General features: G+C 41.1%; 1 long non-coding RNA gene across 2 annotated transcripts in view; it reads right to left on the bottom strand.

The window, feature by feature from the left end:
- Nucleotides 1-18,201, bottom strand: part of LOC138106242 (uncharacterized) — a 35,573-nt gene extending 17,372 nt beyond the window's left edge. For both annotated transcript variants that reach the window (XR_011148946.1, XR_011148947.1), the window contains exon 1: nucleotides 17,984-18,201. This is a non-coding gene — a long non-coding RNA (uncharacterized lncRNA). The remainder of the gene's footprint in view (nucleotides 1-17,983) is intronic.
- Nucleotides 18,202-25,104: the final 6,903 nt, after the last annotated feature.

Here is a 25,104-nt window from a genome sequence, read left to right as displayed (position 1 = left end):
GTAAAGGTGCATGTTTTCCCTTGTTTTGCTATGCAGCCCTGCATTCCCAAGGCAAACCAGGACACTACACATCAATTTCACAGCCACACAGCACAGAGCTTCTGCTGACACACGATCAAACACACGGCAAGGGCCTCAGGGGTGATGAGTGACAACCTTTCACTGTTTTTACACCAAAAACCCCTTTAAATCGGACAGGATTGTGTCTTTAAAATATTCCCATATACTCAGAACCAGTAGCAACAGTGAACACCAGGAAGAATCTGGAGTGCACTAGCAGTGGGAATGTTCTGGAAAAGCAAAAAAGTCAGCAGAAAAGCCAAAATGAAACAAGATCTATGCCCTTTGCTTAGAACATGAAAAAGGCAACAAAAGTCCATATTGATCAGAGGGCTGAGAGGACAAGTACTGAGGCTGTGAACAGGAACCACCTCCTGTTGTTTCATTCTTAGTGTCTTCCAGATAACATAATTTTAGATATTATTTCCATAAACATAAAATAGTATCATAAATTTATGTAGTGTGTATTACTTTCCAATAAAAGTAATAAAACTAAGTACATCTATTATATATATGTAATATATATAATATATGAAAACATAATATATATACGTAAGTTTATAAAAATACATAAAACTTGTAAATATAAAAATAAAACAAAAGTAATAAAACTAAGGGCTTGGATATTGACTATGCAACTCGTGGGCTGCTAAATAAATTAAGCTGATCTCCCACTCCTCCCTGGGAAAGAACCCCAAATTCCATATAGCAGTATAAATATCACCAATCAATACAATCTGAAACAAAATTCATGATTAGTTCATGTAATTTCAGGCAGGTTTGCAGCCAGACTGTGAGCACAGCAACATTAGTGTAAATCTGGAGAACTCCACCAGAGCTGACAGATTTCTCAGTTTCACCTAACACTCTGGTGGTTATTGTTTGTTGGATTTGGGGTTTTTGTCCATGAAGCAGCAGCAGAGATAAATGAATCCCCTAACCCTTCTTCTTGGGTAAAAGCTAACCTTCAAAAAGCTTGCATTATTCTCAGAATGCTGCACTGTTCTTTTTCCATGCTCAGCTCCTGCAGTAGCCTGAGCCTGCCCATTCTCGGCTTTTGCTGAAATCCTCACCCCATCCACCCCCTCTATACATCACCAGCAGATGACATATTTACAAATATCACAAACTATAAGAAACCAAACCCTGACACAGACAAACATGCTGCTTCCAAGATTTGATGCTTTCACTTAGCTCAATTGAGCAATAATTTGTAGTCCTATGGTTTAATCTTTTATTTGTTTCTATTAATGTGAACTCCTTTCAACTCCAAACCAAAGTGTTTATATTTACTTCTCTAATATCTCTTTTCTGATGAAGAAGCATTAAGTCATTTTACAGTGTCTTGGGACAATCCATTGAGTGTATATGCTACATTAGGTATAATTGGTAGCTCCAGAGTGATTAATTTGTAAATAGCAAGTCCAGGAACTTCACAAGTAAGAGATTTACTTTGTCTTTCCCAATTAATGAATCTGCTTGAAAAGTCCTAAAATATATAATTACAATTATGTGGTTTATATGCACTGCTTTAGGTTTTTCCTCCAAGTTACTTCACCAACACTTGCAGATTGGGATGGAAGCGGTGCACTGAGGCAGCAAGAATTACCCACTGTAAGAATCACAAGAGTCTGCTCTCAGAGCAATCTCTTGTGATTTGGTACTGGAATCAAATCAATCACAAATACAGAAAGCACAAATTTTGTCTCTTGGTTTGGGGGTTTGGGTTTTGGGGATTTTTTTTGTATCTGTGTAACCTCACAGTTTTGCACTGAGCTGCTCAGCTCTTGGCAAATGTTTGCTCTGAAAAATTTCCCCTGAAGGAAAGGCCTTCAAATGTGGTTGGCAGCCTACTATGGTTTACAAAAAAGCCTGCACAGATGTGTCCAGAACCCACTTTTTAAAAAAATAAAGTAATTCAATGCCAAGTAATTATTGTGCTGCATAATCACTTCTATGCTATGTCCTCACTACAAGGAACTCGTGTTTTCCTATCAAGGTGTCACTCCTGTTATAAAACACTAATGCAGACCCAATGTGACCACTTCCAGCGACCACTTCCAGGTGACCACAGCTACACTAAGCATCTCTGGTGGCTTCTACCCCAAGTCTGATATCTCAGTATGAAGACACATCTGGTCTGAAAGACACAGCTGAAGGGAGGGCAGAGGCTGATCTGGTGCTGCTGCTAAGTGAACTCTGTGTTATGCTTTCACGGCAGGATACTCACTACTGATCCACATATATCTCAGATATTTTAATTCATCTCAGAGAACAATGCATGATTTGGTTTAAATAAACATGCAAAACCTATAGTATTTTGAAATTAAAACAATTTTCCATATGGACACAAATATTCTCCTAAATATTTCGTTCTAAAGAAAACATCACAGTCACCTAAGGAGACTTTGGAACAAAACTTCTGCATGAAACTTGCTCTTCACTGCTACTCCCTTGCCAATAAATTTTACAGGGACTTTGGCAAGCACCAGCTGCTCCCTTCAACCATGTTACAAATATACTCTCCAGTGGTGAATAAGCACCATCGTCATCCTGCATTCCAGAAACAGACCCCATGGGATGACCGTGGTGAACACAGCAACAGCAGGAAAACTGCTTGCAATGCCTCACCAGGCTGAGTTTTGCTGCTGCCTGGTGCTTTGATAGGCCAGCTGCTGCTAGGAGAGCAGCACAAGACCTCTCTCAGAGTTTAAAAACACAAGAAATTACTTCTAAATGCCCATGTAGACATTTGGTGAGATGCTAAAGCAAGCTGCTGGTTGGTTTGTTACATGATCCTCATGTCTTGATTAAATAAGAGTGGTTTTGATTTACCATTAAAATAAAAAAAGTAGATGTAGATCTATCAAAAGAGCTTTCCTGCCTCTAGCAACTGTGATCCCAGAAGCTGTGTCCAAGGAACCTGGTGGAGCAAGGACAGCTACACCACCTGTCCATGTTGAGACAGGTGCTGCTGCTGCCTCCTCTGGGCTCTGGGAGCTCTCTCCAGCCATTCTTTTACAGTGAATTCAGCCAAGCACAGACAGGTGAAGTGGAGCATGACAGTTCACTGAGAAAGAGAAGCAGATCAATTACTTAGTGATTCTCTTCTGGAAGGCTCCACTCAGCCTAAAATACCACGTTGCACTGGCAGGAAGCCTGCCTCAATCTCTGTAAGGTTTGACTACATAGGCACTACGTGTCCATATCTTTAATAACCAACAAGTCAGAGAAAAGAAAATGACAATAATGTGGCACAATATGGAAATACTGATTTTATATATGTATATTATTAAATACAAAAGAGTGACACTGCCCAAAACACTAGACAACTATTGGAAAACTGAATACATACTTTTAATTATTAATAGTAACATCTTGTGCTACTATTAATGAGACTATTAACTATAATTGTTATTAATGCTAACATCTTGTTACTACAGTACTAAAAGACAATTTTGAATCTTGAGATACTTACAGGATATGTCTAAATTCTTTAGGTTTTGCATTTTATTTTACTTAGCAATTAAAACTGGTTTGCTTTTAAATTTGGTCCATTCTTATCAAGCCAGTTTCATTATCTGAATTCAGCAGCAGAAACAGCAGTAGTGTCTGAGATGAAAATTTAAATTTAAAAACACTTTTGCTAAAGTTTCAAAAAAAAAAGTCAAGGAAATACTCTTACTGTGCAGTCAGTGAAATTCTTCCCCAACATAATCCACCAGCATTATTAGAAAAATATATGGAAAGAAATACAGATTGTTAATGCTAGCTTACAAGAAGCAAACTAAGAAAACAGCATCACACACAACACTGTGGAATCAGACTTTCTACCTCTCAAGACTGTAATTCCTCATCTTGTATGTACTTAATATTCCCTCCTAACTTGCTATTTTCTGAAAGTTGAAAACTAGAGAGAGAATCATAGCTATTTTTGCTACATGCTTTAAGAAGGCATAAGGATTGAATCCAGTTAGGTAGTTTGCTTTAATATTTTTTTCATAACAATACATGTGTTTCTTACTGCTCTACTGTGCTTTAACCACTTGCTTGAGCTGCTAGGGCTTTCTTTTGTGCTGCAAGACACACTTTTACTTGCAATAGGCATCCCATATTAATAGATTCTACTTAATGAAGTTTAAAAACCCCTTTGAAAGGATACACATGCCACCTTTAATACAGTGATCTTCTGTGCACTATGATTATTATTTCAAATTGTTTCTATTTGTCCTGGTTTTGCTCAGGTTGAGATGAGGGGGGTCCTTGTCCCAAAGCTGTCCCAGCACAGAGATGTGGCTGTGGGGGACAGGGATGGGCAGCCAGGGCTGGGCTGAAATTTTTAATGGAGTTCTTAATGCAGACTGGGTTGGAGCTCTGTAGATAAGTGCTGGGAGACAACATTTTAGAAAAACAAAATTATCTTCATAAAAACAAGGAAACCATGAAGGCAGAAAATTTTATAGACAAGGTGAGAGCCGGGGATGACATAAAGCTCAGGGGGGTGAAGAGGAATTAGGCACAATCCCACCACTAGGCACAATGGCTTAGAACCACTACAAGAACTTTCCTTTCTGTAGTGAACAAATTTTTTCCTTCTAATCCTTCAGGCTCCCAGTCAGATGTGGTGACAGCTGCTCATGCTATGATGCAGGGTCAAAAGAATTTTAAATATGACTTTTTTTTAACTCTGAAAAAAGCCCCTGCTCTTGAAGGAGATTTCCTTTCTGGACACCTGAAATGTTTGGTTGCTGCAGTTTGCACAGCTGTGAAGGTCTCAATTTTAGACAGAGAGTTTTAGATAACTACTCACTCTGAGTGGGCAGAAATAGAGGAAGCAAAGAATTTTGAAGAAAAAAAATGATGATAAACTTCAGCTTCTACATCTTCTTACAATACTTTGGTTTAGATGCCACTAAAGCTGAAAGGCATAAATGCTACCTTCATGTCAGAGCATGAGAAATATAAGAAGTAATTAGGCTCATTCTCTAGCAAACAGCACATACAATAAGAAAACTCATATTAACAAGACACTTCTGTTTGTCACATATTGCCTCAAATGGGCAGTCACATGGAAGAGAAATACAGCCTATTAGGGAAGAAAGACATCCTTGACAGATCTTTCTCCAGAATCCAATCTCAGAGCTTTCAAGAAAACACTCAATCTTTCAGACTTAAAAAAAAAAGGAAAGGAAAGGAGCAGAGGACTGAATACAACCACATCGTGCCAGAATCAGAAATTAAAAAGCTACTAGCCTGCCCCCAGAAGGTCTACAAGAAATACTCCTAATTCCTCAGCCATCAGACTTCACAGCCAGCATGTGATGCACAGTGTGCAGCGTGCCAGAGGTCCCTGGAGAGCTTACCTGGGTGAAACCTGTCAACCTCTACATACTAGAACAAACTCACAAAAATTATAAATAAAAAAGCAGAGTCATCACTTACTATTGCAAAACAGCAATTCCTTCTCACATCTGAGTCCCAGCTCTGAAGGGAGACTTACAAAGCTTTTACGTTTGACTATAATACGATTTATTATTAAATAGTACAGAATAAATAGAGACATCAAATTTATGTTCATTGCAATTCTCTCAGCATCTCATCTCCTGCTCCCTTGTTCCTGTTCTGCAAATTCTTTCTCTTCATTTCAATCTGTCAACTCTCCTGGTATTGAAACTCTCTGGTAACATCACTTCTCCCACGAATGGACTAATTCATTAACATAATTACAGATTACTTTTTCTTTTGTTTGGTTACTTCAAAATGACTTGCAGAACTTCACTAGCATTACAGTATAGTCCCATTCTGAGGGAACAGTCAATGCAGGGATGGGGTGAGGAATGAGTAGCTCTGGAAGGGTGAAGGACTCCTAGATCTGTTTTGCTGCTCCGACAGATATATCAGCAGCCTGGGAATAATGATTTCCAGTGTTATCTGCATCAGACTTGCTGAAATGCACACAAACTGGAAAGCTTGACCACATTTTATATCAACTGATCTAATCACAGATATTTCTTGCCCTTACAAACCTTTCTTCTTTTACAAGCCTGACTATCAGAGTTATAACACAAGCAGTATAAAATAGTGACAAATAAAAAAAGTACATTGCACAGGCACCAGAAAATAAATAGTGGGCTCCATCAGTGGGGTGTCAGAGAGAAGGGAACAGAAAGTCCCAGCTGGGCAGCTGGCTCTCTATTCCTACCTTGTTTAGGGAAAGAAGCTGATGGATATTCTGAAATATTTGACCCCCCCCACACTCAATTACCTAGTGGAAGTCATACAAAAGACCCTCGCTGCTAGATAGTGCGTACTAGAGTACACTGGGATATACAAAAGACAGCCATGGGATTTAGCCAGCCTATCAACCCAGTCCCTGCTCAGAAGCACTGACAGCCTGAGAGATGAGCACTATGAATGGAATCTTCCATACTTCAACTTCTGCCCATATTTCTGCTGCTGTGCCCCTCATGAAGGCCAGATCAAATCTGAATTTACCTGAATGCTGCCCATCTTCTCTTTTGTACCTGTACTGCTTCTTTTCAAAATTCTTGACAAAATCATTTTCAAAATTATTATCAACCACCCATGCTTTAATCTGTGATACACACTGAAAAAATGTATTTTATATAACAAGTAATGAAACAATCATCAGTGAGGGGTTTCTTTGACAACCACCACCTGTCCTGAAATGAGAAGCTAAAGGTACTCTCCGGAGCATCGCCAACAAAGGCCACATCGTGAGTAGGGTGACAGCTGGAATTCCTGTGGCAGTTCTATTTTGAAAACTTGTCTGATGGGAACGCCTCCACTGCTGCCAGCACAGGCTGCTGCTGCCTAGGTTAGGCAAAAAAGAAAAGGTAATAAAATGCAAAATAATTTTTCAGAAAAGCCGAACTTCAAAAAACACTTTTGATGATTTTCTGCTTTCAAGCAGTGAAGACGGATGTCATTTCATTTGACTTCCTTCACTTATATTTGATGCTATGAAATATTTCTGCTTGGGTACAAGCATCAGGGTCAGGTCCCTACTGTGTAATGGGCCCAAAAAATGCATGCAATACAGAATCCCTGTTGCACAAAATTGACTCTTAGAGATAAAAGAGATCTGAGGAGAGTGACTGAGTATTTAAACTAAATAAGCATTACTCTCCTTACCCACCTAAACCATAAACAGTAGCTTCTTTCATTTGTCCTACATTATTATTATTAATTATTTTCATACAAAGATGCATATTTTGGGGAAAGATTTTTTATCTTGCTGATGAACTGGGGAAGGGATCTTTGTGTATATAGGAAAATATGAAACAAACGTGTGCATGTATAGACACATACACCTCCATATCTAAAAAAAAAGGCAAGTGGGTGGAAAATGAAAGTTATCATTGGTAAAATGAAGGTTATGGGTTATGATAGGAGAAGATAACAGAGAGGAGCAGAACTTTGAAGGTATTTGAGGTGAAAACAAGAAGTTAAACTTTGTATGCTGAAATGAGAAAGAAACATTACGAAGGAATGTGCCCAAAGTAACAAGAAAGGAGACAAACTTAGAAACTACACACCATGAGGACTGTGGAAGGGCTCCATCAGTCAGTGAAGGTTGAAGGTAAAGTTCAACAGCAGAGCTCTAGCTGGGCTCATAATCCTCAGTCTGAAAACATTCTTCCAGTTTGCCCCATTCTCATTCCTTGCTGCTGCTCCTTGCTTTCCCTTGGCTCTGGTGCTTTTTGGACCCCATGATTAGAATATTCAACTCACTAAACAGGCAGAAGACTAGTACAGCAACAAGCAGTAGAGAGCTTTCTGTCAGGCTGAACCCAGGGTCTGGCAGGTGGCAGAATGGATCAAGGAAGGGGAAGGAATCAGGGTGGGAGCAGGCAGGACAAAAGCCTCCCCATTTTGGTGCTGAAATGATGTAAGACTAGCTTAGCAGTCAGACATAACTCCATCCTGAGGGGAGGAAGGTTACAGCATTTAAGACAGGGTGCTCAGATAAAGATTTGGTAGTTCAGGCACAAAGAAAAGAAGGAAATTTGTACATATCCACCAAACTAATTGATACATAGTTCATGTATATCTTCAAGAGGGGCAAAAAGACAAAGATCACACCTAGTTTTAGACTCCTGAAACAAAGTTGACAGCAGAGATGCCAACAGCAACAGGTTAGTTTTGACTCTCAAATTTCAGTAAGAGATTACGAAAAGAAGCCAGAGGGAAAACTTGGGGTAACTGACAAAAAGATGATTAGTGAAGTAGTGATTAGCATAGGGAAAAGAAAGATGATCATGAGACAGTCAGGAACTGTTTTTTCTGACTGCTTTTACATTGTCTGTCATTTCAGTACCTCAGCTGGAAATCAGAGGAGGACTGGGTCATGAAACCACAACGGACAAGATTCCTACTATTCATCCATGGGTTGCAGCACCACACAGAAGTGGGTGGATTTTAAAAATATGAACCTTTTATGTATCAGTTGAAGGTATTCCTATAGTTGTAGATAATATGAACCTTTTATAGATCAGTTGAATGTATTCCTGTAATTGTAGATAATCTGGAGCAAAGGAAGTGTGCACTGGATATTTGTTTACTACTCGTTCTGAAGTGTGAGTGCACCAGTGTACCAGCGTACACCCAAATCATTAACTGTGCTAGCATTCATCAATCAGAGCAGGTTGTGATGAACTCAAGCCCAGAGCCAGCTGCCATCTGCAACAACACCTTACTGGCATTTTGTCTCTTTCTGCCAGGCAGCACCAACTACCCAACACTGTGTGGCCCTTGGATTTAAACAGAAGAGTTCAGCTACTAAGCATAGCTTCAAGACTCTCCCCCAGAGAAGTCCAGTTCCAAAAACGAGCTTCCCTTGACTTATACCCTGCACACAGCAACTGGTGCACCACAGCTCTTAGTTACCCACATACAGCATGTGGCAGACCCAGAAAAAATTACGGTTTAGAGATGGAATTATACAAATTACATGAAAATAAATGATCTGGCTGACAACATGCTTACCTTCAAACTAATCACGAATCTTTACATTTGAATATTTTGAATAATTCTTTGCAGCATATCAAGATCATCAAATGAGCTGAACAGCAGTTTCAGGGTCTCTGCTGAGGAATTCCAGACTATCTCGTGGAGCATGACTGCAGGGGCAGCAGGTGAATTACAGCACCCTCTGCTTTCCAGTTGTATTTGATATAAGATCTTTTCATGACTTCTGAGACTTCAGCGTTGCGTAAGTAGAATGACACCAGGAGAGAGAATTCAAAAGCTAAATATTTTTGAGTAATCACTGAACCTGTTCTGGCTAACTGCAGACAGGTTTTAAGGTTTATTTGTTTGTTTGTGTGACTATATCCAAAAGGTCTCATCTCCCACAAGAGGGTTGCCCTACTACACCTTATCTGCTGTAAGTTTTTCTTGTTTGCTCACTGTAGTGCTTTCAGGGGTTGTTTTTGTGTTCTTTCGTTTTTCAAATGCAGAGAACATCTTGGTTTGCCTTTGAATACAGCTGACTTTCCTTTGCACAAAGTCAGACAACATTCATCACCTTTCTCAAAGAATGGAATATCAGACTCTGCTAATCCCAATTGCCTCTGATGGGCCAGTCTCAGATGCTCCTGGTGCCAAACGTGCTGGTGAGCAGTGTGTGCTTCCCTGTCAGTGAGCAGGATGCACGCCAGATAGAAATACACCTGACAGCAAGATATGGATCAGAAAGCCCCATGTCCCTCCACCAGATTGCATCACTTCAGCCTAGAGTAAAACCCAATAGCTCAGTGATAATCCTGCTGAGATTTTAGGAGCCTGCTTAAGTAGGTTTGGGAGGTTTTTTAGGAATGCCCAACTCATGTTTTTTGGGTTTTTAAAAATTATTTGGACTAAGCATGAACCTCAGCCTGTGGCTGTGCAGCAAAACAAGAAAAATAAGGCAAAAAATAGCAGGTGGGTGGTGAGGAGGAGTTAAAGCAATGGCTCAATGGACCGAGCAATCCCATTTCTTAGCCTTAAATCCGTTTTTGTTATGTCAACTTGTCTGAGATCATTGTATGACAAATAACAAAATCTGTGAGAAAGTAAGAGCTCTGCAGGATACACACAGGTCTCATGAGGTGATTGATGATAGCATCTGTTAAATCTCCGGGTGGCAAGTCCATGCTCTTTCCATGAGCCTCATAGTGGGGAAAAGAGTATGAAGTAGAGTTTATACTATACATGGCATCTACAACAGTCTCACTGATTGCTACTTCAAAATCAGGAAAAACATCAGTCCAAAAACTATGAAGATGAATAGAAACTTTTTACCATATTGATTCAAACTGCTGTTGCTAGAGAATCAATTTGGAAAAAAAGGGGTAATTTTCTCACTCATCTTCAAAAATTCGGAATAATTCTAATCCTTGCAGCAATCCATTCAGCTGACTTTAAAACTATGAATCACGTCTATTTTTGACAGCCAAGAAGACAAGCCAGATCTTCTCAAAAGCTATTTTCGGGAATTTATAGTTATTTGGCCCAGTACTCACAAACTAAATAATGTGCAAGAGCAAATAACACAAATGGGAGCTTTACACACAGAGGTCTGAAGTTCAATCTGCATAAATGTCTCACCATTCATCACCTGGAGGTTTGCATTCCTCAGGGAGGATACTGGACAAGGAGCAGTACTGGGAGCAGGCTCCTGCAACACACACCAGCACAGCACTGCAGGGACTAACCTCAGTTTTCATCCTGGCTTTCTGCTGTCACACCAAAGGCATTTTACTCTGAGAATTAATCAGCTCATCCTACACATTTGCTGCTAGTTTTGGCATCTACTTCTGATCAGACAGAAATTGTTCTCCACCAGGAAAAGGAAAAATAAACATTTGCTTTCCAGGACAGCAGGTTGGTCTTTACTTTTCCTTGCCTGATTTCCAGACTGAGTAATATAACACTGCCTGTGGGAGTGAGCACTGAGGAGTGCCAGCAACTTGTGACAACAGCTCAGTGCACACGCTCTGCTGAAACCTTCCTCACACAGGGAGTAATTTCTCCAGGTATCGGTCACCACTGATGTGTTATTACCTGCTGCCACCAAGGACAAAAGCTCATTGCACTCTTGAGGATAGTTTTTAACTCATGACAAGCATAGGTTTGGTTTGGCTTCTTGTGGTTTATTTCTTTCTGACTTGGGTGTACTGACACTACTTATGCATTTACACAGCTCTCCTTACTGCTAAAATCAATATCTTTCCATTGCAACATTATGAGCACCATCACTCCCATAAAAGAGGTATTTAAAATCCCTAAAGGCTTCACTGAGAAAAGCCCTCTGTGTATCCATGCCCACGAGAAGGATAGTGCTTTTCTCAAGGTGCCATTTTCAAATGCCTGTACAACCTTCATTCCTGAAAGGTGGCAGAGAGAATAAAATGTAACTGTTCTGTCACAAAAAAAAGACAAATGCAAGCAGAACTGAGATTGCACAACTACACGGTGATCTTGTCACAGGATTCCTGAGGCACCAAATGCTTATTACCTCACTAAACAGACATTCACTGCACAGTCCCAAGCCCTCCTTAGAGTGCCCTAGGTGTCTTTGCACCAGGTGCAGTATTAGACATTTATTTATAAAAACTTTGTGAATATTGGCTTTTCTTCTCAATAATCCTGAGCTGAGCAGATATCATTACCCATTTCTCAGTGAGTCTGTGAAGCAGAGGATGACTCTGCTAAAGACCAAAACTGCTGAGAATATGCTGATTTTTAGATTCCCAACCAGAAGTTCAAGCATCTCACTTGCCAGTAAATTTTGCACCTCGTAGAGGATTTGCCCATCCAAAACAGACATCCCACAGACTGCAGTGCTTTGTGTGAGTACCCAACATCTCTGTTACAAGGGTTCAAATCTGGACATTCAGAAACAGATTCGTTTTGAGACAATTGCCTGGGATTTTACAATTGCAGTTGCATAACAACAATTACACACCATATTAGAAATATTAAAAACAGATCTTCCAACTCAGCTCTTCCCATTGTGAAAACAGACCAATGATACAGATTTGACAGATTTTTCCTCCATCCTGGGAGTGCTGTAGCCATGCTATCAGCCCTCACTTTCCATGAATCTATGTCCACCTCTACACTCTACCACCCTGTTTTCCTCATGGAGACAGCAACAGGAGTCCCAGTAGGCAGGGCAGAAAGCTGAAGGCTGTTGATGCACACATTGCTTTGTAACAATAATGTAAACAGCTCTTTGTAGCTTATTTTGGAAAACAAGATGAAAGTCTGACCTCAGCAAGTTAAATTTACTTTTGCATCTTCTAAAGTACAAAAACAGATCTCCCAGAAGTGCTTTGGCATGAATAAGGGCTTTTTAAATGAGTTTTTTTCCCCTGAGATGAATATCTCATTTTAAAAATAAATATAAGTAAAGCCAGCAAAACAAATCACTATTATAACATGACAGGAAAAGAAAACATGGTTCTATGCTATGAAGAACATGCAAAGTTGCTCTGGAAAAAAAAACTACCAACTTAAAGAAGATTAAATAATTTTCTGGAGGGGAGAGAACACTTGAGAGTGGTTGCACAAGTCAGCACTAAGGTGCCTCTAACCCAGTATCTTCATTCCTTAAGCACTAGCCCAGATCAGAGTGTAAGAACATGTTGTACTTCTGCCAGTATTCTCCCTGTCTCCAGCCCTTTTCAGGGATTTCTTGGCTAGATGTGGCTTCTTTTATATTAGTAGCCCTTCACAGAGTTCCATGAACTTGTCTGGTCTCCTCCTGAGCCACAAGAACATTCAGAAGTCACAACACCTTTTAGGCAAAGTGTCTAACCACTCAATTACCCATCCTATGAAAATCCACTTTACTATTTAGTGCTTTTAGCCTGGCTCCTGCTAGCTTCATTTGGTGTCCCGTCGTTTTTTTTTTTAAAGAGGCAGTGAACTTAATCCCTGCTCATCATTTCCACACCATTCACAGCTGTGACCTTTACGAAGTTGTCCTCTGCTCCCACCTCTTCCCTAATTCCTGTCTACAGATCTGTCCTTCCCACTCCAGAGCCATGGGCAGGTACAACATAGTGTCTCTCCAGCAGAGCAAGGCTTGGTGAGGCAAGTTCTACACCTGGCATGGCAGGTGTCTCTTTTTCATTATCAACCAGCCCTTTAAAGGATAAGAGTTTATGAGCAGTGCCTTGTCCTAATTGCATTATTCCATTAGCTCAAAGAACAGAGCTTTATCTCACAGTAATCGAGGCAGCAGCAGCAGCCTGAGCTTCATGAAGGATTACTGCCTTGAGCCCCGGGAGGAGCAGGCTATGTCAGTCATCTCATGTCCTCTTCTACCTGTCCAATCCACACAACCAAAGCCAATAACAATAACACCCCTCTTCTTACAGAAACCTGATAATTGATTTCCCACAGCTGCTCCTGGGTCTTGTTCCAACCCTGAACATTCCCAAATGTCAGAGAAATTGCAAGGCCTTTTCCAAGTTTTGAGTCCAGCCTTGTTTTTGCCCTCATAGCATCCCTCATGGCCAAGCTGCTGGTACAGCACTCATCTACATAAATGTAGGTGTTTATGTGTCACCTAATCATTCAACATTCCTCTCACAGTGGTAGACACCCACTCAGTAGCATCTCTGGAGCATTTCTTCTCTGAAAGGAGCCAGAATAGCTCAGAGGAAACCACAAAGTACGTACTTTTTCCTATTGACTATACAAGAACAAAAGATGAGTAACTCAGGTGCAAACCTTTACATTCTAGACTTCTAAAGTTAGACATCTATTAACATCAAAAAAGGATTATGCATGCTGCTAAAATAATGGAAACTTTTTCTAGATAAAAGGATATATTAATTCAACAAACACAAATTTTAACAATTCCTACATATTGAGTTTCAAAGTTTGTTATTAAATGCAGAACTGTTTATGATTATAAACTGTCTACTCAATAAAACAAAACTTAAATAATTAAAGGAGAGGCTTTTGCTTTCAGTAGAGATTTAGAAAATAATTGAGTTCTCTAAAAAAACCTGCAACTGTTCTGCAGCCCATTTAGAAAGGCACAAACAAGGGTAATTTTATTTAAGACAATGAATCTAATTTCTTTTTGATCTTGCATTTAATATCTGCAAAGGACAAAGAATACAGCTTCACAGAGCTCTGTGGATGTTCTCCTGCAGCATCTCAGTCAAAATATATTAGAAATGGTAGAGGTCTAGCTCACTGAACTCTGCCAAATGCTTCTCTTGAGTTGCATTCTTACTGTTTGTTACATTCTAGTTTTAAGTATCAAAAATGCTGTTGCATAGTTAGAAATCAAGGTAAGGAAGGTTTTCCTCATGTTCAGCTTGAAATTTCCTTAGGTTCACCCAACCATCACTTATTGTAGCTTTTTCATGCCCCCATATTGTTTATATGTTGTTTATGTGCCCCCCCCCCTTGTTTGTATTCATCCTTCAAATATTTTTAAATCAAAGCATGTCCCTCGAAACCCTAAGATGCTCAAAGAGACTCTCTACAGTCCTATAGCTCTTCTACCAAGTTTCTCAGGGCTCAGGTGGCAGCCTCTCCTTGTAGGAGCCAGTTACGGCAGCAGAGCCATGAGGATCTCCTCCTGGCCAGGCTGTGCCAAAGGAGAAATCCTACCCCGAGCTAAGCCAGGGAGAGAGCTTTGGCTCACATTAATGGTGTTACCAGTGGTTCCACAACCAGGATGGGCTCAGGTACCACCATGAAGTCTTCATCCACAGTAAGACCTAACATACTCATTGCCTGGGGTTTTTGCATGCTGGCAGCAGATCCAAGAGGCCAAGCCTAATTAATTGCCACCTACTCCACCTGCTAGGAAGCCACCACTGCTTCCCTCTGCTCATGGAAACATCCAGAGGAGTAAAGACACTCAGAGACTGCCACCATGCTCCAAGCCACCAGCAGGTATGTGGCAGATCAAGGTGATTCATTATTGCAGTACCTGATAGATGTTTCTTATCAAATCTTTATGATTTGCCTAATAAGTTTGGGATTAAAGCCTGGAGGCTAAATTCTCTCCTCTACCTATCAATTTCCTCTTGGCAAAGAGAATGCATATGAACCTGGCTTGGCAAATCTAATGGTATTCATTCTGCCATTCAGCTTCATTCTCTCTATTTTCACTTTAGGTCCTTTCACCTAGGATTTCATATTCTTGTGCAATTTTGTGCATGTTTATTTCAGTATATTATATATCATCTTCTGTGTATAATCACTGGCCTCAGCCCCATAAACTAGATGCAATTTACACAAAATGAAAGTAATTCCTCACCTGTAAGGTTCCATACAGCACAGTGGAAAGGAGAGTAACATTAATGGGAACAGCCTGAAATGTAAACTATGCAGTCCCATCCCACCACGTGCTCTCAGACAGCTTCATACAACTTCAGCAATCCAGTCTCCCACTGTGCAAGCTCCTGTTACTAATGTTACCATTTTTGCTGAAAATCAGGTGCCTTTGAACACCTGCTAAAGAAGCCAGAAAATAAGGTTGTAATCCTAAAGTCTCTTAAAACTGCTTCTAAAAGTCTGTAATAATGCTAGCTAGACTCTGGTGAAAATGCCCCTACTGTTGTCTCTTGGTAGTGCTAAAAGTGTGTATGCAAAGAAGGCCAGTGCAAGCAAGCAAGATGCTCAAGAAGGAATGCTAATCCTGTGGAATCCACAGCACAGACATGGCTGCAATTGTAGATGACAAATATATTTGGGTGGAAAGACCGAGAAATTAATCTCATGAGAGTTAGGAAGAGATGAGCATGAGGTTTCCTAATAACCTGAAGGGAGAAAAGAGATAACGTGTTACTAGAGAGGGGTAGTGACAAGAGCTGCCAGGTAGCTGGGATCAGCCATGGAGGGAGAAAGGGGTCAATGTACTCATGGTCAGCTCCTCCACAGAGACCTACCAGGAGTCCCGGGATATTTGCTTTGTTACAGCTTCCATCTGATACCAAACAAAGCATCCAACTAGAACAGGCTGTCCTCTTACCAGCTCCCTGTGGCACCCCAGTCAAAGAATTTGCTGGTTTCATGTGTGTGTGTGTTTTTGTTTTAATAATCATATAAGAGGATTTCAGATATTCTTCCCCTGGTGCTTTCACTCCATTTAGCATTGTGAAAATCTCCTCTGCTTTGTAGTCTAGCTCTGCCTAGGGTTTGTGTTTTGCACACTCTGATTGAATGAGGGCACTAATCCAACAATGGGGCTGCCCATGAAAATTTGTTCAACCTTTGCTTCAAGTTATAAAAGAAAAATATAAATCTCTGCTTCTCACAGAGATGAAGATTGACTTTATTAGGTCAAGGTTTATTCAAAATTAAAATATTGAGCCATATTTTCAAGCTAAACCCACAAGTGACAAAACCCGTGATCCTGAAATTTCACACACAGAGGCACCTTACATTTTCTGATTTCCAGACATTCCGGATAGGTGATGTCTCACCTCTGTGCATGCCCAGAGCTGCCTGAGTCTCAGCAGGGCTGAACAGCTCAGCACTGCAGCCTGAGCAGGCTCCAGAACCTCATGTCCCCTAAGGGGCTCCGTCTGAAGGGTGTTTCAGAACACTCAACAAGATTAGGCGCCCCATGAAGTGCACTGATGGCAGATACTTCCTTTTAGAACAGAGTCAAAGGAAGCCAGCAACCTTCTCACCTATCCCTTCTACTTAATAGCCTGGGGATTAGAGTGCACACCCAGGAAGGAGAAGACCAGGCTCAGTTCTCTACACAGAGCCCGAGGTAATCCAAAGCAGCCTCTTAGGGGCACTTTGCTAAAGGCTCGCCTGGGAGTGAGGCCTCTCCAATCTGCTACTGAAGCTACCAAACACAAGGGAATTCAGGACCCCACCAGGCCAGAGTGAAAGCACACTCCCATTTCCTGGCTGCCTGGGGCAAAATTCTGCTCCCACATGAGTCCCCACATTTCTTCAGATCCACAGCACCGCCCACCATGGCAATGAATCTATGAAGACAAGTATTCTGTAAAATAAAAGGTTAAAAAATCTAAATCTTCTTACTATCAGGTTGCCCTATATATTCCAACCAGATTACTATATCCAGGCATCTGAAAATCCTTTCTTAATATTTGTTTCTGCCACAAAAAATAGGAAAAAACCACAAACCCATAAAGACTTTGGTAAAAAAAGCAAACAGCTTTCAGACAGGAATCTCAACAGTAAGGAGGCATTAAGTGGTACAGCACCAGCCTTCAAATAACAGGATTTATAATACCCATTTTCTACTGTCACGCCTCCCCAGTTAGCAGCAGCCAGTTTCAAATGGTAAGACAAGTATAGATTTCTGGCTCTATTCCCAATCCATTTCTCTGCTTCAGGACTTCTCCCGTTCTCTCCTGCTCACTTGGAACTCACATAACAGCATTGCTAACCCATTTCAAAATGCTGGGAAAGAAAGTTTGGTATCTGCACCTGTAACTCTCATTGCTTTCACTATTTCTATCTTCCTCCTCAAGCCAACTTTAGATCCCCCATTTAACTCACACACAACATCCTCAGCTGAGGAGCCCTTTATTTTCAATAAGGCTTCAAAAACTCACACTGTCAGATATTCCACACAAAACTCCAAGAAAGAAGCTTTGGGTTTGAGGAAGCAGCTGACAGGAACACAAGGAATGAGAAATATTAGTTATCTCATCAGTTACTACTTGTGCTTAAAAACTGCCCAGCTGATGAACTGTAGGGTTTTTTCCTGCCCTATACAAAACTGATGCACCACACATCAAAACACACAACATATTCCTGCACTGTTGTCTCTGCATCTGCCTATTTCTCCATTTTATACATACTTAAATCCCTATACATACACCCTATTTCAATACATATACATACAATCCCTATTTCATACACCCTTAAACCCTAGGGTTAGGGTATCTTTCCTCACCTTCATAGGGCCCTTCTACTCTGACAGTGATTTGAGTGTGAACAGCTTCACACCCATCTTCTTTCTTAGCCCTTTTCTCTCTCTGTCTTGGCAAGAGGATGATGAACCCCTTTCAAAAGCTGCCGTGCTCCCCCAGCCTCCTCTTTCTACAACAACAAATGGTTACCTCCACCCAGGATTCCAATGGAAAAGCAAAGTACACTTTTCTGCAAGATGTGTTGTCCTTGCATGGAGAAAGTATTTGATTGAGATGCAAAGCACCTCCCCCTTTCTCTCCTCCCACCCAAATTTGCTAAAAGATTGCAGCTGTCTCAGCAGAAATGCATCACAGCAGGAACATTGAAATCATATAGAATATCCTTAGCTGGAAGGGCCCCACAAGGATCACCAAAGTCCAGCTCCTGGCCCTGCACAGGACAGTCCCAAGGATACCAACCCCACTCCCTAAAATCTTAAGAGTGTGGCAGCAGCTGGACTTTGTCTTCCCAGCTTCCAAGCACGTGTGCACAAGTTTCACTCTGTTCATGCCCTGAGCTATCCAAGCTCTCCTCGCTGGGCCCCGGACAGGTGACCTTGCTGCAGCAACTGCTAAATTCTGACTCCATAATGGAGAGTGTCTCCTCTCCTAGAACACACTGTTAGGAAGAACAGGCTGCTGCTGTGGGAAGCTGCCGCTGGGACCCGCAGGACCGAGCGAGGCTCCCTCTGCCCAGCTCAGCTGCCACAGCTACCTCTGCTGGCAGGAGGCTGCAGCGGGGGGGCCTCTGCTCCAGGAACAGGCTCAGGCACCTCGAACGCCTCAGTCTGACCAGGGAGAAGCAATACAATGCCATTTCTGAGTATCTGTCTTCCCCAATATTCCACCTCTTCAGCAGAATGTACGGCCACACTGGTCCCCTCACCCTAGTCACTAGGGTTGGAAAGTCTCTAAACCAGCAGAGATTCTGCTGCAACACTTTGAAGAAAGCACCCATGTTTCCCACAGCCACAATTAATTCTGCTGCTCGGAGCTAGCACGGGAATCACATTGCAATGGTGGCTCCAGGGAAGATGAGCATTGCTACAAGCAGGTTTGATAGCTTTCTGTCACCTTCCGCAAATTTTCCCTATCAGCCAATGTACCTATTGAGTAAAGAACAATCTCACTGTGCAAAACCAGAAGAGTGGAATGATATTTCCCTTCCATGCTGCAACTTAACCTAAAAATATTAATTTTAGAGCAGTTGTCACCGAATGTAACTGCTCTAAAATTTCTGAAAGCCTTTGTAGCCATACGGAGATGTCCTGTCACAGCTGCTTCCTCTATCACTGCAGGTGATAGCTTGAAAAGGAGTTTGCATTTACATTGTTGTCTTGGGGTGACTTTATGATGTGCATCCCCTATCACTGCTCTATGCCCAGAAATCAATCTTGTGCCCTTCTGTGCCTTTAACTGAGCCAGAGAGGGGGGAGAAAAAAAATAAGCAAACTTTTCAAAGCAGCTGTTCAAGGACACAGACAGGCACTCCTCTGCGTCCTGCTGCGGTGAGAAGAGCAGAGGAAGCACCCTTCTTGCTTTTCAGCCAGCTTTTGGCTCCTTTTCTCTGGAGGAAGATGGAGAGTTGAACTTTGTTTTCCTGGGATTTTGGTTTTTCCCTTCTTCTCTTCTGGACTGTTTCAACATCAGAACACATCGGGAGAATTTTCCACCAAGGCCCCAGAGGTGGGCCTACGCTGACCCAGCTCTGAGGAGGAGGAGAGAGACCACACCTACAGAAGGACTCTGAAATCTTCCCAGGTTTCTCTCCACAGTGAGACAGTTTATTATTTAGCATTATTATTCTTTTCCTGTGTGTTTGTTAAATAAATGGGTTTTTTACCTTTCACTTTCCTCTGAAGAAAAAATTTTTTTCCTGAACCTGGTGGGGGAGGGATGGTTGTAACCTGCCTTCTATCAGAGGATATTTTCCTCCAAATTTGTCCAAACTGGCACAGTTGTCCATACTTTAACTAGCATGTAGCTAAGTGGAAGTTTTCACAAGCATATCGTACACTGAAAAATGAACAATATATCCTCTCAAGGGATTTCTAAAGACAACAAAAAGTTAATTCAAAATACTACTCTCTAGCACATGAAGCACTAATTGCTGGTTTTCAGTGCTCTGTAGGAGTGGTATCAAAACTTTAATTTGTATAGACAAGGTTTAATGGGATTTTTAGTTTCATAATTAAAAAACAGACACAACCATAGCAAACTCCTGAAGAAAACCTGGTTGAAGTATCCAAGAGTTCACATAAGTACGAGAGTAATAAAATCACATTCTAAGGCAGGCTAGGCCAAACCACTTGCTACAGAAGCAGAGGAGTAGAAACCTGTGACATACCTTTATAAGCACAGATTTTTAAAAAAGTGTTAAGGTGCTATGTACAATTTCCATATACAAAATGCACTATGTAGGCACCAGAGCCTAGGAGGATATGGCATGAAAGGAGATGGTCACAGTGAGGAGGTGGACACAGCAAGAACAGCCCCTGCAGAGAGAAACAACTTTCCTGTGTCTGGAGCTCAGCCACCCAACCACTGTTGCAGTGACCATTTTAGACAGTGGGGAAGGGAATTCTGAAGGATGCAAAGCCCAGAGTGCACATCAGCAAGAAATGTGGATTAAATATTCCCAAAAAACCCCTTCCAAAATAAACTTCCTGAACATCTACTTTTCAAAAGCCTTTTGAAAGGCTTTTATTTTACAAAAGGATTTATAAACTAACAACTAAAAAAGGCAAATCTGAGAATAAAGCAGCTACTTTACCTGTCATATTTTCATCTTTGTCATTGTAAATGACCCACATAAACTATAGTTTCCTGAGCCACCTCAGCTAATACACAATTAGAATTATCCCATGCTTCCCGGCGTTTTCATGCACAGAGTTTCTGATCTTTGTCCCTGTATTAAAATTGAGTCCATGCAGATCCCAGCCTCCTTTGCCACCTGCAAATCCCCACGGCCGCGTCCCAGTCAGCCCTGCTGCCGAAAGGGTGACGGCGCTACCGCTCCCTATGGACTCTGTTGGCAAAGCAAGGCTTGTCCCGACACGCGGCCCTTACGCGCACGGGAGCTGTACCAGGAAGGGAAGGAGCAGATATTCCAGCTCTGCCTGTCAGGTCTGCATTTCAAAGGCTGTGCCTGGGTGTGGGAAAGAATACAAAGGGTCTGTCAGTCCACATGCAAAACTCCACACTCTGCTGCCCCAACTTCCAGGCTGCCGCTCAGGACTAGAGTACGTTCCCACCCGCCCCTTCCCACTGAGGTAGTACCAGACGTGCTCAGTGGCGCAAGCTCCATTTCTCTCCCATCTTATCTATCAAACTACACATGTCTTTCAATATACATATTTTAAAAAATTGAATGCCCAGCCCTCTAAAAGAGAGAGAGCATCCAAACCAGGCAAGGCTACTGCCTTGGGGAAAGAGGGTTGAGGAGCAGCCAGTGCAGTTTCTCAATTACTTCACTTAAAAACCATAGAATAATAGAATGGTTTTGGTTGGAAAAGACCTTAAAGATCACCTAGTTCCAATCTCACTGCCATGGGCAGGGACACTTTCCACTAGACCAGGTTGCTCAGAGCTCCATCCAGTCTGGCCTTGAACTCTTCCAGGATGGATGACAGGTTTTTGTGGGGTCTTCTCCATGGATAGGGGTTTTTTAATGCTAGAACCTATTTTCATGCAAATGGGTGGTTTCCTTTGCCCAAAATCAGACTACTGTTGTTCCCAAGAGGAATGTTACATCTTCCCAAATCTCCTTCACCAGCTGCAATGGGCACATCTCTGATTCACAGCCATGACTCAGATTTTAAGCAGGGAATGTTTTGTGGGTGTACATCTATTCTCTTCAATTTGTGGCCACAGTAAGGCTTAGATAAACCATTACCAGTACACTAAAACATGTGCCAGCAGACACCCACTTGGGGGAAGGGAGAATTTCACTTGGAATCACTGAGACAAGGCTACAGATGAGCTTCACATGACTCCTTTTCACGGCTTCAGATGGCAGTCAGACAGAACACACGGGCAAAACCACGAACGTAGGTTTGAAAGCCCAATTTACTAGTTTTTTTGAGCTGCCAGATGGTGAGATGACCCCTAAACTTAAATGTTCAAATATTCATTACTGCTATCTAGATTACTAGCTATCATCTAAGTCTATTATGAAAATCAACCAGCACAGAGGATGCAGATTGCATACAGAATTCTGGCCACTGCCGCTTTCCTTCTGCACTGAGAAGCAGATGCTCTTCAGTTACCAACCCACTGATGGGAACCTCCAGCCCCAGCTCCCACAGGAATATATTAACAACTAAATTACAGGTCCCTTGTCTAAATTACTGTTTTCTAGTCCCTTGGATATAGAATGAAAAATACACAAAAAGCCTTAGGAAGCAGGTAAGAGCTCACCCTTTTTGATTTACCTTCAAGCCAGTTTAAGTTTGTGCAAATCCAAGAGAGGAGACAGGCCCTGCTTGCCTTATTGATTAAGACTGGGGCACTCTTGCAGTCAAGGAAAGAATGAAGACAGATTCAAAAAGGCCAAGTCTCACGTTTCTTGAATGCCCACTGGCATCACTGCTTGCGCCTCTCTTTAAAAGAGAACAAACCCTGAAGAGAGCATGTGATGTGCTGGATTGTGTGCACTACATTAACTTCCAAAGCATAAGGATCAGCAGATCGTTCACACCCTTCCAATGACAGCTTCCTCTGGATTAGCTCCAGGCAGTACCTCACTCCATGTATCTCACCACTCTGAAGGAGGCAAATGCCATAAAACATCCTTAACTGGCATCAAATATACAGATGAGTACACAGTATCATGAGTTTCAGACATTTTTTTTTATTCTCTCAAACTCAGGTTTTGATGATCACAAATTCTATTAAGCTGGTGACTGGAAAGAAGAAAGGAAAATGGATCCATGCATAGAGTTTTTAAGAAAACAGATCAAGTACATCTTATGAAACTCAACTGAAACTGTTCAATATAATGTGAAATACTACCAGAGAAGTACTGCACTTTTTATCATATATATCTAGTAGGTTATAAATTATATAACCAACATTAAAAGACGGGCAACAGCAACCTGCCAAGTTTCAAGACTGCCCTCACATCGGTCCTCTTTACTAACTGTTGACAGCTACACTGCTACTGATCTCAGCTGCTGGAAAAAGCCTCTTTGACACACATCAGAAGCACCAGCTTCCATGAAAAGGTGATAATTACAGCGTTTGCCATTCAGTGATTATGTTAAGAACAAGGCCTCTTTCAGATGGCAACATGCGTAACCATCTCCTTATGCATCCATTGCTCCTGTAAACACTAATGTATCAAATCTTTGGTTGGGTAAGAGTCAGACTGAAAGAACTGATGCCTTTGTCAACTTTGCCAGTGGCTAAGCAGATATTGGCAAATGTTCTGTCAGACATTACTTTCTGTAGTCCTAAAATACATGATTTTCTGTTCATGGTATACAATGTATACAACTACATCAAAGATTTGGAGAGCAAATTTTACAGAACACCAGTGTGTGATTTTATTTATCTCAGTGGAAGAGTGGAAGGAAGGACACACAAAGCTGGTATAGCACTCCTCTGTAAAATACCAGAGATTTCCAGCTAATCCAGAAGCTCTAGAAAAGGTTCACATACACCAAGTTCACCCGTGGTTCAAGTGTAGTTTGTACCTGATACTGTAGCAGACTAGTAATGCATGTGCCCAGCACTTTCCCCAGCTGAGAAGGAAGAACTTATGATGGTGTTAGTGTCAGCTGCTTGCTACTCCAGCCAAAACAACCAAACGTGAGTATTTCAGTTTTGCTTAAATCACCACTCAGCTTTCAGTCACAGCAGTCCTAAAAAGAGTGTAGACATGAATGGTGGAAGTAATTTGTGGAGAAAAATTTGTGGAGAAACACAAAAGGTGGAAGGGATTTTAGGTGTGAGAAATAAAAGCAGGCTTTGAAAAATTAAGCATATATCGTGATATCTTAGATTAATTAACTCTAAGTACTTACCATGTTTGCAAAAAGCAAGGGCAGTCCTAAAATATTTGTCCTAGGGTACAAAGAATGTATATTCAATAATCAATACCGTGTTGCAGGACTTGTTTTTAAAGTCAACTTTTTTAAGGATAAGACATGTCTTTCTAAGCATAACTGAAAGATATCAGTTTATAAAATTTATTTCTCCATTGAACAATTTTGTACTCTGCTTTTTTGGAAAGGTGATGTACTCATTGAAAGTAATGATACTCCCTGCTTTGCAAACAGTTTATGTTATGGTGATTAAATATCTTTCATAGCTCTGACTGCCTTGTGTGTATGAACACACTAAAATGCAGGTACATACTTTTCTTTCCTAGAACTAGACAATCAATCTCAAGACAAATTAAAACATCACAGAAATACCTTTTCAGTTAGTGTAAGAATGATCAGTAGTGCTCAATACCAGAGGTAAACTGCATTTTGATATTAGGGATGTATGAGATGGATGAAACCATTGTTTCCAGACTCAGCTGTACGGCTTCCTATATACCAGCAGGTCATACATGTCAAAAGGCTTATGACAAACAAAAAAAGCAGTACAGTTACACCAGTTTGTTCTAATAAAATATTAAAACTATGGCATTTTTGGCTATCTTCTCTTTTTACAATTTGCCCCTCCTGTTAATACCCATTAGCACTTTATATTTTGAACCTATACTTGCCAGAGGTATTGGTTGTCAGGCTGAAGTTCTACACTATAAACTGCATCCCTGTGTGCCAGCAATGATTTCAGTGACATAACCCAGCTACAGGGGTCTGAATTTTGCACTACCTTCTTCCTGATGGAGAAGGTGTGATTTATAAAGAAGAATTCAAAATGTTTCCCAGCTATAACCACATTTTCTAAGAGGCACTGAAAACACTGAGTTTGTGTGTCTGGGGATGCCAACTGCACTGAAATAGATTAATATTTTTAACTCACTAAACATGTCTCAACTCAGCAGAATGCTCATCTAAAACCCAAAATACTACTTTTGATGGTTTAGGTATACAAAAATTCAGAGATAAGGTAATGCTAAAACTTTGCACATTTGGGCTAGAACAGTGAA

Source organism: Aphelocoma coerulescens, chromosome 2 (genome assembly GCF_041296385.1).
Source record: "Aphelocoma coerulescens isolate FSJ_1873_10779 chromosome 2, UR_Acoe_1.0, whole genome shotgun sequence".
NCBI classification, from domain to species: Eukaryota; Metazoa; Chordata; class Aves; order Passeriformes; family Corvidae; genus Aphelocoma; species Aphelocoma coerulescens.
Note: the sequence above shows the minus strand (reverse complement) of the source record. Positions and strands in the feature narration are given on the sequence as shown.